Below are 13,634 nucleotides of genomic sequence, written 5' to 3'. Positions count from 1 at the left end.
TAACATCCATAAGGCAATGAAAATGTATCTTTAAAGTGTGAGTGAAAAAAATTATTAACCTAGGATTCTATGTTAAGTACAAATACCCTTCAAAAATGAAGGTAAAATAAAAATTTGGGGGGGGTAAATAAAAATGTAGAGACTTTCTTACCAGTCAGCTTGAAATATAAAAATGCTAAATTAAGTTTTTTCAGGTTGAAAAGAAATGGCATCAGATGGAAACCCAGGTCTACTAGAAGGCTTGAAGAGCATCAGAAATAATAAATATGTGAGTAAGAACAAAAGGTTATATTTTTTCTTCTATTAATTAAAAAAGTCAGTTTAAGAAAAAAAGAATATTTTGTGGGATTTATACATATATATAGGCAATGTATATGATAATAATGGCATGATGGGATAATCACATAAGATTTTTTTTCAGGCTGCATTAATTTATTTATTGCCAAGAGATTACCTACAACCATAACAAGGCATAAAAATTTCACTGTAAATTTTTCACTTTTTAAATGGAAATAATTTCAAAATTAGAGAAAAGTTGCAAAACTGGAAACAATATATAGAACATTCATGTACCCTTTACCCATATTTACCCCCATTTATTTTATCATATGTTCCCTCTCATTCCCCCCCACACACACACACACAAGATTTTCCCCCTGAATCACTTCAGGGTAGTTTGCATACATGTATACCTCATGGCTCTTTACCCCTAAGTATTTCAGTGTGTATTTCCTAAGAATAAAGATATTTCCTGGGAGTTCCCTGGTGGCCTAGTGGTTAGGATTCTGGGCTTTCACCATCATGGCCTTGGTTCAATCCCTGGTCAGGGAACTGAGATCCCACAAGTCGCACAGTGTGGTTAAAGGGAAAAAAAAAAAAAAGATATTTCCTTAGGTAACCATAGTTTAGTTATCAAGTTCAGTACATTGTAAGTTGATATAATACTTTTATCTAGTCCAATTTTTACCTAATTAAACATTGATACAAACTTTTATTCAATTCTAATTTTATCCATTTTGTCTAAATAATGTGCTATACAGAATTTTTTGTCTTTATTTTAGGATCCAGCCTGGGATTAGGTATTGAACTTAATTGTCACGTCTTTTTAGTCTCCTTTAATCTGGAATAAATCCACAGCCTTCTGTCTTTTATAACATTGATATTTTTAAAGAATTCAGTTCCTTCTTTTTTTAAAATAGATTTCCCCCCATAATCTCCTTATAGTTAGATTCAGCTTTTGTATTCCAGGCTGTGATACTGTGTCCTTCTCAGCTCATTGCATCTGAGGGTAAATAATGTCCATCTACCCCTCAAAGTTGATGTTAATTTTGATCATGCAGAGAAGGTGTTCCCCAATTTCTCTACTGTATAGTTACTATTCTTCACTTCCAACAAATACATGATCTGTGGAGAGACACCTTAACATCATGCAAATATACTGCTCCTTATCAAAACCCCCTCCTAGATTTACCAGCTATTGAGTAAGTATCCTTGCCTGGACCGTCTTTACCATGATGGTTGCAGAATGATTTTTTAACTCTAGCATCCTCCACATTAATCAGTCAGTCAACAACATTCTGCTGTAAGCAAGAGCTCTCCTTACTCCCCATGTACTTTTCTATCTATTTATTATCAGTATTAACTCATGAATCATTATTTTTCAATGTCTTAAAATTAATTGTTGTCCTTAATTTTCTTAGTGCTCAGGTTGTCCCTCATTTGACCAGCGAGAGCCCCTTCAAACGGGCTCCAATGTCTTGTGACTTGCATAGGCAAGTCACGTTTTATTTTCCAGCATAACAAAATACTTCAGCCTTATCTTGTACTCACCCTGCCTCAGCCCTGAAATCAGCCATTTCTCTGAGGATCCCTGGTTGCTTTAAGAGACAAGATCTGGACACTAGGTGTGCTCATTGCTCCAGCAAAATATTTTACAGAATTCAACAAAGTGATTCTAAAATTTATGTGAAACTGCAAAGGACATGAAATAGCCAAATACAGAAAAAGAAGAACAAAGCTGAAGGGCTTATACTACCTGACTTCAAGACTTACTATATGTAGTAATATATACAATAATCATGAGGTTATGGGAATGGCAAAAAGATAATTCGATGAAAGAGAATCATAGCTCCAAAACAGAACTACACATATACAATCAATAGGTTTTCTTTCTTTTTTAAAAGAAACAAAAACAAAAGCACCAAATCAACTGGGAAACGGAAAGTATTTTTGACAAATGATGCTAGAACTATATTTGTCCATATTTTAAAAAATAAAAACAAACAAAACCCACAACCCCTACCTTCCACCGTACATAAAAACTAATTTCAGATGAATTATAGACCTACACATAGAAGTTAAATCTATAAAGCCTCTAAAGGAAAAAGGAGAATATCTTCCTGAACTTGGGGTAAGCAAAAATTTCTTAGGGCTCAGAAAGCAAAAACAATAAAAGAAAAATTTGACAAATTAGAGTCCCTCAAAATTAAAACTTCTGCTTATCAGAAGACACCATCATGATACGCGAAGAAGCAAGTCACAGACTGGGAGAAAACATTTGTAAAACATATACCTGACAAAGGATTTGTACTCAGAATATATAACAAGCTCCTACAACTCAAACACAAAAATATTTAAATTACTTTATTGTCAAAAGACTTGAACAGACATTTCACAAAGACATACCAATGACCTTTGAGAACACAAAAAAGTCCTCAACATCATTTGTCATCAGACAAATGAAAATTAAAACTACAATGAGATACCTCTGCATAGCCACTAACTAGGATAGCTAAAATTTTAAATACCGGCAACTTTAAATGTTGAGTAAGATGTGAAGCAATAGGAAACCTCATACATAGTTATTGGGAGTACAAAATGGTACAGCCACTTCAGAAAACCACCTGGCTATTTCTTATAAAGTTAATTATATGTGAGTTGTATTCAAAAAATTTGTTTACCAACCCCTCCCCCCAAAAAACCCATGGGGAAAAAAGATGAAATATACACCCACCCTATAATCCAGCAATTTTACTTTTAGGTATTTACCCAAAAAGAATGAAAATATATGTTCACAAAAACACATTTACCTGAGTCCTCATAGCAGCTTTATTCATATAGTTCCATTCCTATGAGATTCTAGGATAGGCAAAATCTACATGATGAACCTACAAAAACAAAATCAGAAAAATTACTGGGGAAATAGGTATACATATAATTCCCAGTTTTGCTAACTAAGAGATTTTAGAAGCAATGACACATAAGTAGCAAGGCACACACCGTGCACTCAGATCTTGGTTTCAAAATACCATTCTCTACTAAAAAGGAGCCAACAAATGTTTCTTGGGGGAAAATGCTGATTTCAGGGTTGGGACAGATGAGGCTGGAACTCCTGATTGAACCCAAAAGTAGGACTGTGTCAAAAAATGGAGCCATATCCAAAGACACAGCAGCCAGCTTGGAGGGGCTCCCACTGCCAAATCTGAGATCACTTAAATATCAAAATAAATATTTTACATGGAGTAAAATAAGAATCCAGGAGACCACAATAATACCTTTTTTTCAAAAAGAATAAGTTCATAGATGGGAGAGAAGAGAAAGGTTTTTTTCCTTAGAATGCCTGTTAATTGATATAAAAGGAATCATAGAGTTAGAAAATTGTTCGTGGGTGATTAAACCAGTGGATGACTGTTTGGTGAGGAGCAGGAGATTGACAAAGTCTCATCGTCTTCCCCAGATGATTTATTAAGTACAACCAGGAAGAGTGGCGTTATAGTGAAGAATCTTGGCATATATCACTTTAATCAAGTGAACAAAGCTAAAGTCATCAAAACTGGGAGAGAGTAACCCCATGTGCCTTCAGACACAAAGCCTTCAAAAAGACACACCATCACTTTGATGGTATTCCTGCCCCAAAAGGCATAATGTGAATATAATTGTGAGAAAGAAAACACCAGATACACTCAAATTTAGGGACACTCTGCAAAATAACTAGCCTTTCATTTTCAAAGAGGTTATGGTCACGAAACACAAAGAAAGGCTGACGGCCAATTCTATACTAAAGAAGACTAAAAAAAACATAACAAGAAACACAATCCTGGTCCTGAATTGCCTCCTGGTCTGTATAAAAATGACTATTAAATACTAGATTAATTGGGTCAACTGATAAAATGTGAACATGGTCTGTGGGTTATATAATAGAATTGTATTAATGTTAATTTTCCTGGTTTTAATCCTTGTATTGTTGTTATGAAAGAGGATGTTTTTGTTCTTAGGCAAGACAGACTGAAATAATTAGCATGAAAGAAGCATCATATATATATGTAGAGACAGAAAGAAGTATGAATGAATGAATGATAAAGCAAATGGGGCAGCAGATACTAACTGGTGAATCATGGTAAAGGATGTTTAAGAATTCTTTGTCTTGGTCTTGCAACTTTTCTGTAAGTTTGAAATTACATAAAAATAAAAAGTTTAAAACTATTCAACTCACATGCTGATAAGTACAATGAAGAGATAAGGCATGGAAAGCCTTTAGCCCAGGGTAAGCCCCTAATAGATAGCACCTATTGTACTGATTCTTGTAGGTAGAAGAAAATGGGAAGGAAGGAGCTGAATTTCACAACAGTTAGATAACTCCTCTCACTTTTTGCCCAGCCCTCTCCTTACAGATGAGGTGGATGAGGCCCAGAGATGGGGAACTCCTGAGAAGTGGCAGGGTCTGGTTAGGTTTTGGTTTTTTACCCTATATCAGGAATATCCACAGTCTCCAGGGAAATGTGGGCTGCATGATATTTACATTGATAATATGGGGAGATCTTTTTTGAAGTAGGACTTAGCTGTTATATAATGTAATCCAAATATCAAAATGCATCTGCTTTATTCCTGCAGTGATACACAGTAATAGGCCTAGAACAAGTGATGGTTCAGTCCTCCAATGTCGATGGGTCTACACTCATGTAGCTGACATGTCTGTCACTCTTCTGTTACAATATGTTGGTCAGGACACTGATCAAGACCTTTTAAGCACACAGTAACAGAAAACCCAAACTAGAATGGGCCAAAATAACAGGAAATATATGTAAATAAATAGTCCAGGATCATACTGGGTTCAGGCATGGCTTGATTCAGCACCTTAGACACTGGACTCTAGTCTGCCTCAGCATTCCACTCTGCTCTCCTGGGTCTGCAGGCTCCACTAGCTGGCAAGCTCCAGGCCCAAACTCAGCAAGAGAGAGACAACATGCTTCTGTGGTGACAAGAAACAGCCTTACTTCTGTCTTTGATTGGCCCAGTTTGGTGCGGTTTGAATCACGTGCCCATTCCTGAACCAATGACTCTGGTTAGGAGCATAACACACACTGACTGGCCTAGGGCAAAGTTAAGCACCGTACTCCTGGTACAGCTGAAGGACTCACATACAGTCTAAGTGGTAACCATCGTCCAAACTAAAATTGGGAGTTGACTTAAGAGTAAATGGATGTTTGAACATTTCTGAGTTAACCTGACCCAACAATAGCTACTGAAAGGAGCACACCAATAGCTCCTGTGACCCTCCCACTCCACTTACACACACATCCAAACCATAGGGAACTGAGCACCTGAACCAAAAGGAGCCAGTCCGAGCCAATCAGATTCCCTCTCTGTGATAGAGAGATTGTAAAAGTGGTCCCAATTCTTCATCCCTCCCAGTAGCCATACCCTTTGCAATGTAACTTCACAGCTTCACCCATCAAAAGGTAGAGCCTACAACAGGCACATGAAAAGATGTTCAACATAGCTAATTATTAGAGAGATGCAAATCAAAACTACAGTGAGGTACCACTTCACACCAGTCAGAATGGCCATCATTCAGAAGTCTACAGATAACAAATGCTGGAGAGGGTGTGGAGAAAAGGGAACCCTCCTACATCGTTGATGGGAATGCAAATTGGTGCAGTCACTATGGAAAACAGTATGGAGGTTCCTCAAAAAACTAGAAATAGAGTTGCCATATGATCCTGAAATCCCACTCCTGGGCATATATCTGGACAAAACTGTAATTTGAAAACATATATGCACCCCTATGTCATAGCAGCATTATTCACAATAGCCAAGACATGGAAGCAACGTAAATGGATGGATAAAGAAGATGTGGTACATATATACAATGGGATACTACTCAGTCATAAAAAAGAATGAAATAATGCCATTTGCAGCAACATGGATGGACCTAGAGATTATCATACTAATTGAAGTAAATCAGAAAGAGAAAGACAAATACCATACGATATCACTTATATGTGGAATCTAAAATATGACACAGATGAACTTATCAATGAAACAGAAACAGACTCACAGACATAGAGAACAGACTTGTGGTTGCCAAGGGGGAGGGAGAAAGGATGGATAGGGAGCATGGGATTAGCAGATGAAAACTATTATATATAGGATGGATAAACAACAAGGTCCTACTGTATAGTACAGGGAACTATATTCAGTATCCTGTGATAAACCATAATGGAAAAGAATATAAAAAAGAAAAAAAAAAAATATATATATATATATATCTGAATCACTTTGCCATACAGCAGAAATTAATACAACACTGTAAATCAACTATACTTCAATAAAATAAATTTAAAAAAATAAAAATGAAGATTAAGGAAAAAGGTTGAGCCTATTTCCCCTTCCCTCGATCCTGGGCTAAGCTTGTGACTTGCTTTGGACAAGAGAATGAAGCAGAAGCCAGGTTATACAAGCTCTCAGACTGGACTCAAGAGGCTATGAGTGCTTCCAATCTCTCTTGCTTTCTTCCTTGCTTCTCCATGAGGACAGGACTGAGCTAGCCTGTTGGAGCATGAGACACACAGAACAGAGCCCAGTCAGCCCATTTGTGCCTGGTGAGGTCTAGACATGTGAGAGAGCCTATCCAACATTCGCAAAGCCACCCAGCTCACCCAAAGCTGACCACAGATGCACACGTGAGTCCTGCCAAGCTCAGCTCAGACCAGCCAAACCACCCTGAAACCCACAGACCAGTATGCATCAATAAATGTTTATTGTTATTCATCACTGAGGTGTTAATGATTGTTACACAGCATTATTGTGGTAATAGATAACTGATACACTCTCCTGAAAAACATCGGAGATGCCCAGAGATGGCAGTCAGAAAGGATGGTGTTGAACTTGTAGAGTCATATGGAGATGGGATTGAAAGTAGTGCCAAAATCTTGGTGCAAGCCAAAGTTGTGGGGAGACAGAAACCACAGGGAGGCAAAAAGACTGGTCTGTTGCCTTTCAGAGAGAAACAGATGCCAGGCGGCTCCACAAAGGGAGAAATGGGAAGACAAGTTGCCAGACCACTTTCCAGTTCCCAAAGGCCAGGCTTTCCTCTGCACTTTCTTTCCATGAGAATCCCTTCTATTAATCACCCTTTCATCTGAGCTATTTTAAATGGGTTTCTTTCCCTTCCTTACAGCCTTCCTTTTCCACTGTGGAGTAGATAAGTCTCAGTTATCGCAATCCCATTGAAAACTAACATATTTTCACAGATACACGTGGGACAAAACTTTGTCCAGAGCTTGGGTAATGGCCAGGAATATCAGAATACAGTTGTAGGATTTATACCCACCTCCATGATTCAAAGTCACTGGGGCTTCTGGATGGGCACTATTTTCATTCTGCCTTAGTTCATCAACTTAAAACCAAGCCACACCCCAGTTTGGGCATCTACTCCTCCAGATCCCTTCATCTCCAGGTGTGTACAGTTAAGGCAGCCCCTTAGCCTTAACCAAGAGTCACGACTCCTGAGAAATCTGAGATTCTGTCCTAAAGTATGACCAAGTCCACAAAATGGCATGGAACCTTCCAAATCTGTGATGGCAGAGTGGTCAGTCAGATCAGCAATGAAATATGAATTCTGCTTCCAGTTGCTGAATGCACATATTCAGTTTGAGTCTGGATTTCTGCACTTCCTTTGACAGAAGAGCACATGATGTGGTTTCTTTTCCCTTAATTCTCAACTATAGATTCACTCAGATGTCTCTTCTTCGCATCATTAAGAAAGAACAATCCTGAGGAGCCACTAGGGGGGTCAATAGGTCAGGTCTCTCCAATGGCAAACTTCTTGGGTCTGAGAAACTCCAAAACTTCCCCCTAGGAAGCTGCATGAAACTAAGTGGATTCTTCAAACACAGATCAAACTTCTTTTAAATATCTGACAGTAGAAACTGACAGACTGACAAATAGAAAAGGCACAAATATTTAGAAATTCACAGCCTCCATGGATTTCTCCCTCCCTTACATCCTGCAATGAATCACACCTGCAGAGTTCTCACCTTAGACCTTTCTCATGGTTAAGAGATGAAAGGAGGGTGTGAGGCCTCCTTTTCTGACTCAAGGAAAGGGTTAAAATGCTTTTTCCCTTTCTCTGCAGGTGCCCCCTCGGGGTTAAGTGAACTTAACATTTCCATGTTTAGACCAAACGCCGAAATTCCTTCCTGGCAGGTGTTCATGATGTGAGCAAATTAGATTTTGAAAGTACTTTTGCCACGAGTCTCAGGCCTGCAATATAGGTTACTTGTTGGAAGTCGGGGGCTGGCCAGTACCGCCTCTCTGAGACACTGGAAGTCGGGGCAGATGAAAAGGAGTGTTAATAAAGCATGGAATCCAGAATCAGGAACACCTGGGTTTGAATTCAGGTGCTGCCCCTCACCAGCCGTGCGACTTTGGGCATGTCACTGCAGCTCCCTGAACTGCAGCATCCTCCCTCGGACAGCGGGTATACCCACGCCTTCCTCACGGGGGCGTTCAGGAATCCGACGAGACGTCACATGTAAACTGTCTGGCTTGTGCTTAGCGTTTACCAAACAGTTGTGTATTAGTCAGGGCTCTTGATTACAAGCTGTGTGGTAATCAAATGGAATTTATTGGAAGGCTATCAGGGGCTCAGAGAATTGGCAGAGAGTAGTGATGAAGTCTGGAACATGGCCAGAAACCAGGAGATTGCTGGAGGGTTAAGCAACAGGGCCTTGGTAAGGTCACGGGAAGAGATGGCCGGCACGCTACCACTGCCGCTGGAGAGCCTCCAGCCCCTCTTCCCATCACTCGCTCAAGGTGCCAGGTCCTGGAGGCAACATCTGGTTGCCCCCATCTGGATTCCATGCCCACCCCTGGTTGCAGCTGGAGCAGAGGGAGGGAGAACCGGCTGCTTATGCTTCCATGGAGGAGACAGGGGCACCTGCACCCACCCCCTACCCCAGCCATGACTACACACAGGGGCAGGAGGATGAGTCTCCATGGGGAAATCGAGGGGCTGTTAGAAGGCAGTCTGGCTGCTGAATAGCCCCAAACCCACAAATGCTTGCTCCAGATGTTACTATTTAAATCCAAGAGAGAAGGCAGAGTCTTCTCCATGAGACCTGGGTGGAAGTTACATGGCATGGAGAAAACAGGGTGGGTTTGGGTTTCCTGCAAGCTCCATCTGCAGGGGTTACAGTGACCTGAGGAAGCTAAGAGGCATAGCGCCCAAGCCTCTACTGATCCTGCCCATGACCTTGGGCAAGCAACTTCACCTGCCTGAGCTTCTATTCTGAGCTGGAAATGGCCATGAGAGTCCAACAAGATGATCCGCCCAGAACAAGAGCAGGCACGTGGCGAACATAGTAAGAGTTAGCACGGTGATTACAGTGCCTTCTGCACAGGTTCCCCGGCCGCCTGGGGGGCCCCAGAGCAGAGAAGCAGTGGGGCGAATATGCTACCCATATGATACAGGTATGCTGCCGACATGGGCTGGGGACAGGGCCACAGACTCTTGTGGAGCCCCCAGCAATAACACGCTGTTATTAATGACTATGGGAGCCTGGGGTGTGCATTTCTCTCCTAACATAAAGATCCCTTTGCACCTAAAATACTCCCCCGAGTAACACTCAGTTCTGTCCTTGGAGGTTTTCCGGGGACACTGAGCAACTTACCTATTTTGCAGCCCAGAGCTTCCCATCCCACCCACTCGTGACTCTGCTGAAATGTCAGAGAAACCCCGGCCCAGCTTCATGTAACCTGAGAGTTGCCAAGGGCAGCCACCCTACGGAAAGAGAGTCTGGTTCAGTGAAAACATTTGAGATGGAGCAGACATACACATCTCTCTTTTTCTTTTTTCTGGAAGATGATTTTCCACAGTTAGCCACAAGATCCATTTTCTAAATGAGAAAATAATGTCTCGTATGTAGCCATTGGGAGCCAAAGCATTTATCACTGATGAACTCGGCAGCATTTATTAAGTACCTATTCTATATGGAGCGCTCCATTACATGCCTTTAAGGGATAACGGGGGAAGGCAAAACAAACACAGGATGTGCCCTGCCACTCATTTTCTCCTGGTTTCCAGGTTTCCCAGCCTCGGTCTTTGCTTCCAGTATAACACAGTGCTGACTCTGTCACATCCTTGCTGGAAATCCTTTATGGACTTTCCATTACCTTCAGGAGCCTCTTTGCACAATTTCCAAAGTCTTTCAGGACCTGGCTCCTGCCTACTTTTCCAGCCTTTCTTCCTTCCCTGTCTCTCATGACTTCTACCTCCAGCCATTTGTTCACTCATTTCCCATTCATTCATTCCCCAAATACTTACTGGGCAGCCACTCCGAATTTGATACTCTTGTCAGCTGCTAGCAGGGATACAAGACAATGAGCTCCCTTCTCTTAGGAAGCTTACATTCTAATGTAAGTGACGAGAGAAAGAAAGAGCAGGGAGTGTTGCAGACTGTGAAAAGTGCCACACACGGAATTCCCTGGTGGTCCAGTGGTTAGGACTCGGTGCTTTCACTGCCAAGGGCCCAGGTTCAATCCCTGGCTGGGGAACTAAGATCCACAAGCCACACAGCGTGGCCAAAAAAAAAAAAAAAAAAAAAAAAGTACCACACACACGAATAAACACAAGAGGGTGATGTGGGGGAAGGGACCGGGGGCAGTTAGATCCGGTGGTCAGCAAAGGCAGCCATACGTGAGTTGAGAACCAGCCCATCCAAAAGACTTGCAATTCCGTGATCGTCCAACACATGGGCTCTCCTCTGTGCGCATGCTCACACCACTGTCTCCGCCAAGATGCCCTCTTCGCCCCCCACCCCAATTCCTCTTCTGCCCAGAAGGCTGGCTCAGTATCATCTCTGCAGGGTTAGCCAATCTGCCAAAGGCCGGCTTGAGCGTCCCTTGTCTGTGCTCCCCAGATGCCCTGAGCCTCTCTCCAGCTTAACTCCCCACTCCACTGTGACACACCTACTCCACCCCCATGATACCCAGCTTCAGGAGAGCAGTCACCCCTGCCTCGTGGGGAGAACCAGGGAAGGAGGAAAAAGCTAGAGGGAGCTTGGGGGGACCCAGATGGGGTCTGAGCTTGGTGAACATCAACAATTTTTTCCAGCATTTTTTGTTTGATTAAATCCCAAAGGACATTTTTCCCTCCAACTCCTTTTTCCTTTAATTTTTAAGCCATATGGTTCTGATTCATTTGTACTTAACTAATTACAACATTGGTTTTGTAAGAGTTATTTGATGTCCGTGAGTCTTCTGAGCCCTTTCATACAATTTTCTAACCCTTTTTACTGTGAAACCCAAAGTGGTCTTTCACCAGCAGTAAACAGCATCCAGTGCCAGAAGGTTACGGTTGGGTCCTGGTTTGGTCACAGGGACCAGGCCTTGTGGTTACAAGGCCTCGGAATTTGGCAAAATGTGTTTTTCAACTCCCAGTGAAATTCTAAAAAGGTTTTCAGAGAAATAATGGGAAGAGAACACGTAAATAAGAAAAGCAGCTCTTAAAAAGCAAGGCCTTTCCCTGCAGAGAAGCCCTCCTGTGGTCATGGCTTCCTCCAGGCTTGCCCCAGGGACAGCGGCCAGGAGCTGGATTGCTCAAGAAAGTCTGGAGGCATTTTCACTTTGCTATCCTGCCCTGCCTCTTAGGATCTTAGAAAGTGGCATTTGTGTAAACAGGTAGGATTTTATGGGGATACCAGTGTTCCAGCCAACTTGGCAGCCAAGTGCCTCTATTTTTGTTATAGAAGATGAAAGGAACTAAAACCAGCTGAGGGCCCACTGGGTGCCAGGTGCCCCGCCATGCCAAGGGCAGACAAAGAGGAAAAAATACAGTCCTTGCTTGCAAAGAGTTCAGTGTCCAAAGCTGCAATAATGTGCAAGGGCAACTACTATTGGTTGACCTCTTACAATACACCAGGCAGTATACTGAGTGCTTCCAGAACGTTATTTCAATTGATATTTGGGACAAGTTGGGAGGCTGAGGTTCTTCATATCTCCCACTAGCACATGAGGAGGGTGAGCGACAGGGTTGGTAAGCAGTAGAATTGGGATTGGAACCCAAATCAGTCTAACCCCAAAGACCATAGTCTGTGGATCATGCAAAGATGCTTATAGGTAGGCCCATGGATTCTGAGAAGGTGCATGCCAGGAATCAGGCCAAAGGTCATCACCCATGAGGCATGGGTGGGCGAGGTGGCCTGACAGACAGAAACGTGAACTAATATTGCTGAAGGCCTATTATATGCCCTGGCCCAACAACCCCAGGAGGTCAGCCCTATTCATACCCTCATTTTCTAGAGGAGGAAACTGAGGCTTGGATTGCTGAGATCACTTGCTCAAGGCCACATGGCCAGAGAAGAGAAATGCTAAAATTTAGACCCCATTCCATCTGGCTCCAAGGTGCTCTCCATTTCCAGCACATCCTTCCAGACGTGGTGACCTCCCTCTCCCGCCAGGTTGACGATAAAACCACCATCGCCTGCATTCAGCTAAAATCTATGTAAAGTGGGACAGTTCAGATGAAATCTAAATAAGGCCTATGTAAGACAACTGAAATAAGTGTTAAACGGGGAAAGGAGCTCAGCCCTGAGAGAGGGATGAAATCATGGAAACTGGATTTGGAATGATTAACAATGGAAAAGACGTATGAAATGCAATCACCCCAAATGGTAAGTGTGCAAAATTCTCAACAACAGAATGAGGAGGGAGCAGACAACGGCCAAATCTGGATGGAAGCTCAGTGGGTAGAAAAGTAAAACTGTGAGACCAAATGTGTCTAGGTTGGTCCAAAGAGAAGGGAGTTTCCGGGTGGATGACAACTTGCAGTTTCTTTTAAAAAGAAAAAGAAGGAAAACCTTCACAGAGGTCTGCCAAGGCCCAGCCATTTTCAAATAGGTTTATCTCATTTTGCACACTTTCTCATTTAATCTTTATAGGCTCCTTCAAAAATTGGCCTGATTCTCAACTACATTTCACAGAGGAGAAAAATAAAGCCTCAGAGACATAATATGACTTTCCCAAGGTCATAGACCTTGAAAGCATAAATTGGATCGTGTCACTGTTCTGCATAAAAAGCCTCTGATGGCCTCCCACTGTTCCTAGAATAAAACATAAACATGGTACCAGGACCTATAAAAATCTGGCTCCTGTTGACATCTCTGATGCATCGTAAAATGCTCTCCCCCTCACCCTGAATATTCTAGTCTTAAGTTCATCCTTAGTTCCTCAAACACACTGTTTTATTCTCAACTTCAGATATGCTGTTTCTCTGCCCGCAAAAATATTCTTCCTCTAGCTCTTGATCCATCTGGATCTTCGGATCATTCAAGCTTTAGCTCAAATGACTTTTC

Source organism: Mesoplodon densirostris, chromosome 3, assembly GCF_025265405.1.
Source record: "Mesoplodon densirostris isolate mMesDen1 chromosome 3, mMesDen1 primary haplotype, whole genome shotgun sequence".
Taxonomy (NCBI): Eukaryota; Metazoa; Chordata; class Mammalia; order Artiodactyla; family Ziphiidae; genus Mesoplodon; species Mesoplodon densirostris.
Note: the sequence above shows the minus strand (reverse complement) of the source record.